Consider the following 6,282-nt stretch of genomic DNA (forward strand, 5'->3'; position numbering starts at 1 on the left):
AGAAACCTCGAGCAGAAAAGACTCATGTTGAACAGCCATCCACAAGGTGAAATGGGGAGGTCTGATAATGTAAATTATAGCATTTCAAGTTGAGCAGCTCTGAAATAATTATAATAGATGTACAGCTGATATTAATAGTTGTAGCAGTTGAAGGCAGGGGGTCCACAGCAGCGGACTATCCACACCTTAGGAACCTACGAGACAAGGAAGCACAGGAACTTGTCATGGCTTAAATAATATGTGAAGATTCAAAGTTAGTGACATGCAGTAACATGATATAAATGAACTCAAATAAAGAGAGAGAGAGCAGTTCAGTGTGCCAGGTCTCCCGCAGTCTAAGCCTACAGCAGCATAACTAACAGCTGGTCCATACCTGAACCAGCTCTTACTATAAGCTTTGTCACAAAGAAAAGTTTTAAACCTAGTTAAAAGTACAGAGGGTGTCTGCCTCCCTGACCCTGACTGGTAGAGGATTCCAAAAGAGTGGGGCCTGATAACAGAAGGCTCTACCTCCCATAGTACATTTAGAGACAGTAGGTATCACAGGCAGGCGTGCATGCTGGGAGCGTAATGTTCTAGAGGGACCAGCTGAAGAGTCTTTACTAGGGCAGCCTTGTAAAAGAAAAGTAAGGTCAGCAAGTGTTTTTTATCAACTGTTAAATGGCTTAGCTCTTCATATAAAGTAAAGATCCTTAAAACAAAAACTAAAAGCTGATGGCGGGCTTTGAGGTAAATTGCTTCTACTAGCTCAACTTGTTTAAAGGTTCTTAGCTTGTTTTCGGGGTTAGGATTCAGTTTACTGAGACAGGCAACACAGGAATGACAATAATGTAGCATTGACATACTTTTCACGACTTTCTTACATTTTAATGTCAATTAGCTGCATCACATCTTGAGACTAATCTGAATGAATGCCTGTTTACATGCTAATATTCAAAAGTAAGTGCACTTACTTGTATTTGTCAACACAATATTACAGCCAATGACATATACTGATTTCAAAACTCAAATAAATGAACGAGTATTCTGACAAAATGCAATATAATGTTTTCTTTTGCTTACCTGAAAAGCCAACATAACTCGGGCAGATAATAGCAAATGTCTCTTACATTCTCTCCTGTCTGCTGCTGTACACCCACTGATCCACATTTCTGTTTGTTTTTAACTTCAGAATTACATAAATGGAGGTATACATTTACTCTGGCATTTAGTAGTACCAGTTTAGTGTCTTTTTTTTTGTTGACTTTCCATAGTTCTGTGGTGGGTTTGATGGATTCCAACCAAAGCGTGTGCAGCCGTAACTGCTCCATGTGGCTCTTTAACCCAATTACAATGTTTGTAATCCAGTGAAGAGAAATTCAGTGAAGAGGCAGACTGAGCAAGAAAGACATGAAACATACAAGAAACAAGCACTGATATAATGTCAAAGCATCAGATGAATCAGGCATCAATCTCCAGACCTGGTCAGAAATGCTGCATAATTCAAAGCCAAACATTTCTCTTTGTGTGTTTCAAACCAAATCAGAGGGTCTGAAGCCTCTCTCCCTCTACCTGCTGTCAGCCTCTCTCCATCCCAGCCTCCCCTAAATTTCATTTAGGAGACATCTTTCTCCCTTTCCCCCTCTCCCTCATGCTCTCTACGTGGCCGTCTCTTCGCTCTCTTTGAATTCAGAGCACCGTAGCCCTTAGATTTACTTGCTTAACAAATATGGACAGGGGACCTAAGTGGTTTTTGAAATCTTTGAATGGACTTTGGAGTGCCTGTGCTGTGCTGGGTGACAACAGTCTCTATGACTCTCTCTCTCTCTCTCTCTCTCTCCCTCTGAACCATATATGTGTGTTTGAGAGACTGTGTGTGCTTTGTCCTGTTGTCTGCATGTTTATTTTTATGTCTGTTTATGGTTATATATGTGTGTGTGTGTGTGTGTGTGTGTGTGTGTGTGTGTGTGTGTGTGTGTGTGTGTGTGTGTGTGTGTGTGTGTGTGTGTGTGTGTGTGTGTGCGCACACGTCTATGGCTTCCCCACACTCTCCCTGACTCCCTGGCTGGGAGATGGCAGCGCTCGCTGGAGCGGCAGTCTGGAAATGAGATAAGGATGTCTGATTCATAGGATCTGACAGGAAATCTATACTCTGCAATGTTTATAATCCAGCCATTACTACACAGCCAAATGAAAGAACAATAATCCAATCATTTACTCCATATTTACCTGAGGCAGATTCTCGGCTTTAGAGGCAAAGTGCATTGCGTGGTGACGGAGGCTGTAAAACGGCTGGTACGTGTGAGGACGAGGGTGAGGAGGGTGTGGAGGGTGTTCGGGGGCAGATTCTGGCTCAGAGAGAGGAGGACTTTCATGGGGATGAACTGTCCTCTGGGAAGATGTGTGTGCACAGAGACGGTACGCTTCACCTGTGAATGTATGTACAACAAGGTTAAAGGCCACTCATTACTCATCATTAAAACCCCATTGATTAATGAGTCACTTACAAAAGCAGGAGTTGTGAAACACACAGTTAAAAGTCAGAAAAAACATCTAAAAACTCCCAGAATTAGAAATAAATACTATGAGCAAAGCGTTTCTTCTGTCAGAGAGTTTGAAGGAGAGGTGTACACTGCTCTCGCACACTGATCCTCTGTCGTCCATAACAGAGAAGTCCATAGAGCTAACGTCTCCCCATAAGCATAGAGGAATTCTCTGGTGGAGGGTTTACTTATCATAGAGTCTTTCATGGACAGTATGAGCTGCTCTTCATTGTGTATGAGGGGGGAGGTTTATCTTATTTGGAAAAAAGTGAAGGGGGCCTGCCCTTATCTGTCAATAAACAGTAATTAGATTTTGTGGCCGATAGCGTCGATTGGTTTCTAATCTAGCTGTCGCCCTAGACTTGTGTAATTAAAATCCTGATTGATAAAGGGGCAGAAGCCCGCCCACGCCACCACTTTACCAGACCCTACCCCCCGACCCCTTCAAAACACAAACAAGAGGGAGATATGAAAGAAGGCCTGGGGAGAAAACTGCACTACCTATTGATCAGCTCTATCTGCCTTCCTATCAGTGCCCTTTTCCCACAATGGAGGGGCCGGTACAAAGGTTTCCCACGTCAAACTTCATTGCTAATCTTCCCCAAGCAGATTTTTATCCTCCTTAAATAATAAAGACAAAACGCAATGGTATTAAGGAAAACTGACAATTGGAAACTTGTGCTCAAAGCATCACAACATTTGCATGGTTTGCATCGGTTCTTGTATCTACATTAAGAAATTAAAATATGCTTACCACTTACGAGGGAAGGCTTTATGTAACTCCTGTGAAATCAAGGAAAATACACCCCTAAGGCGATAAAGAGACATTAAAGGGGCAGCCCATTTTTTTTATCTTTTTAACTAATTGGCCTGTGAACACGAGAAAAAAGGTCCACACAAACACACATGCACGAGCACACACGCAGGGGAATGTCAAATCTGCATCATGCATTAGACAAATAAGGTAGTACCTTCAAGTTCCAGGACTCCCAGAGAGAGTAGCCAGGCTAATGGATGTTCAAACACACTGCCTGAAGACTTCACTGTCATCGTGGTCCGTGCAGCCAGACGAGCCAGGAAGAAAGGCGGTTTGAGTTCGAGAGACAAAGGACAAAAAAGAAAGTGAAATAGTGAGAAAGGGGCAGAAAAAAAGCATATCAGGCATCCAGCAGTGAGCTTGCATGTTTTGCCAGTGGATATCTCATCATGACCCACACCTCAGAGTGGTACCATGACAGCGTGAGAAGCAGATAATCTGGTTTATAGAGTCTGATTTTTGCCTGGTTGTCTGCTGGATTTTTTAAGCTCTGCAAACTGGGAGAGAGAGAGCAAACTACTGGCCGGTGACCTTCCCTGTCTGACACTGGTCACCTGCTGTCACATGTGAGGCCTGACCCACAGCGATGAATGATGGCTGAAAACTCTGTCACATACACACACACACACTTTACCCAGCGTCAAGTGCATAAACCAGCTCTCCGTAACAGCACACCAATACTCCCAACACATCGAGAGTATAATAAATCATGAATTAGAAGTGTGTGTGTGTGTGTGTGTGTGTGTGTGTGTGTGTGTGTGTGTGTGTGTGTGTGTGTGTGTGTGTGTGTGTGTGTTAATGTGAGAGTGAGAGAGAGTTTTAGAGGGGGGTGGACTTACTGGTCCAGCACTTAATTTGATTCTTAATGGAAGGCACAATTTCCAAAGGAAAACTTTCATTGGGCACAAAATGACTTTCCTTAGTTTCACTTTCTCACACTGTGGGGGAGAGTGAGATTGATAAATGCTGACAGTGCATTGCCTGTGCATGCATGGTGTACCTCATTTAACTGATTTCTTTAATTTCCCCTCTAAACAGTGAATAATAAATGGTTACCTAAACAAATGAGACTTAAAGTGAAAAATTACAGCTCTGAGAGCTTTTAAGCTTCTTGTTTAAAATACCTGGTGCATTGACTGTCTAATAAACATTTGAGAGAATAATGACTCATTATTTAAAAGGTATTATTTAAAGTGTATCAGGGACGCTATTTCCTGAACCCCACACATAATCAAAAATGATGTTTCGTAATGAGTTGCTTCCTTGGGACAGGTGTATAGAAAACTCAGTAGATGCAATATAAGATAGACTTTTATGAAATTATTTAAATATTTTAACGTGCATTTTTATGTAGCATAGATCTTAAAAACAGTTATCTTAAAGGAGCAATATGTAAGCTATCTACCAAATTCAATCATAAAGTGACCTTACTATATCATCAGGCTTTAAGGAAACATGCTATGTTGAAGTTCTTTGTTTTGACCAGTAAAGGTAGGCAGTTTTACAGCCACATGTCCGTTTTGGACACCCCTCCGTTTGCCAGATAAACAAACCAACAGGTGTTGCAGCGATCTCCAATGTTTTGATATTTGTTCACAGTACCAATTGTAAACACTACGTGTCAGAGTTAAGTGTTGCTCCTTTAATATTTCACAATAAAAGAGAAACGAGAACATTGAATGATTTGAAAAATAAAGTCTAACATAGTCAAGTTTGGGCTTCAGGTTTGGCCTGTAGGGAGCTGGTATGATGATGTGTTTTAGGTTCGCCTGCATGTTTTCTCTAAAGACACACAAACCCGAGTAAACATAATGATCAAATGATCCATTTAGATATTTCTTTATATCAATATATTTGGATTTGGCTCATGGTGTCTCGTGACCCTTTTTAATTGCATTCTTACCCTTGAAAACTTAAAACTGAAAGCTTCTGGGCATAAAAAACCTTGTCTTTTGTGAAATGTGATTGGACATCAGATCCTCCTTTAGATTCTTTCATAAGAAAATATTTTCTCCTGATAATAGGGCCAGCTCCCCCCGTGGTGACACAACAGTGGAGTGACCTTGTCACCAGGGTGCCATGTGTCACAGTGGGGGGACCCAGAGGGAGAGGATCAGGGTTAACAGATCATCTCCCTGCATGCATGGTACCCGTGCCCTACCCTGCCTGCTCCCACCACGGGCTCGGCAGCAGAGAGGCAGATGCAGGGAGAGCAGCAGCTCTGGGCTCCGGAGAACATGACTCCAATTAAGCTGTGGAGGCCGGCTCACGCTCCACTGCCTCAGCCCAGTCGTCGTCCAGTCGTCGTACACAGGAAGACACACAGTCAAAGGAGGGAAATGAACTCTGTCAGCATAGTCAGGATCATCACAGAGAGAGTTAGATTCAAACAAACAATTTGTACCAGATAAGGACTTGCTGACGTCCAGCATGAAACCACAGATTGAAACAGATTGAAAATAGTTTTCCTGAAATAATAGTAAAACTGAACTGCAAAGAAAGAGCAGTGATAGCTTGTTTCCTGTTTTTAGAGGCATATAGAAAAAATGCAGAGTTAAGCACACAGTAATAGATGAGAGCGATTGAGAGGCCTCGTTTTCCCCTGTGATTAAAAATGTATGTTGCCACACGCAGCCTTTGGTGTGGAACTCTCCTGGAAAAGGAGCTGGTTAATATTCAGGCCCATGTCTGGCTAATGTCTTAAAGTGATAAATAGGAGGGGGTTGCTGCCGTTTGATTGTTCTTCACAGGCAGTCTGGGAGCAGCAGCACAGGGGGATTTAAGGTGGAGGAATCCTCTCAAAGCTCCTCATTCATTCACTCTCAGACGCCCCATCATTAATTGGGCCTGTCGACATGACTCCTCTGTACCCAGGGCCACTGGCAGCTACCGTGGTGGATGAGCTTTTTAAGACAGTTCAAAAGAGTCCTTGCCTCATGAAAG

The 6,282-nt window shown here is 42.6% G+C and overlaps 1 long non-coding RNA gene across 2 annotated transcripts; it reads right to left on the minus strand.

Moving 5' to 3' along the window:
* Positions 1-3,614, minus strand: LOC132993429 (uncharacterized). Of its 2 annotated transcripts, XR_009676468.1 has the most exons (6): positions 3,494-3,614; positions 3,277-3,330; positions 3,024-3,143; positions 2,209-2,408; positions 2,009-2,077; positions 1-194 (listed from the first exon to the last, which is right to left on the minus strand). It is a non-coding gene; the product is annotated as an uncharacterized LOC132993429 (long non-coding RNA). The 2 variants fall into 2 exon arrangements; XR_009676467.1 differs by having other exon boundaries at positions 3,024-3,614.
* Positions 3,615-6,282: the final 2,668 nt, after the last annotated feature.

Source organism: Labrus mixtus, chromosome 18, assembly GCF_963584025.1.
Source record: "Labrus mixtus chromosome 18, fLabMix1.1, whole genome shotgun sequence".
Taxonomy (NCBI): domain Eukaryota; kingdom Metazoa; phylum Chordata; class Actinopteri; order Labriformes; family Labridae; genus Labrus; species Labrus mixtus.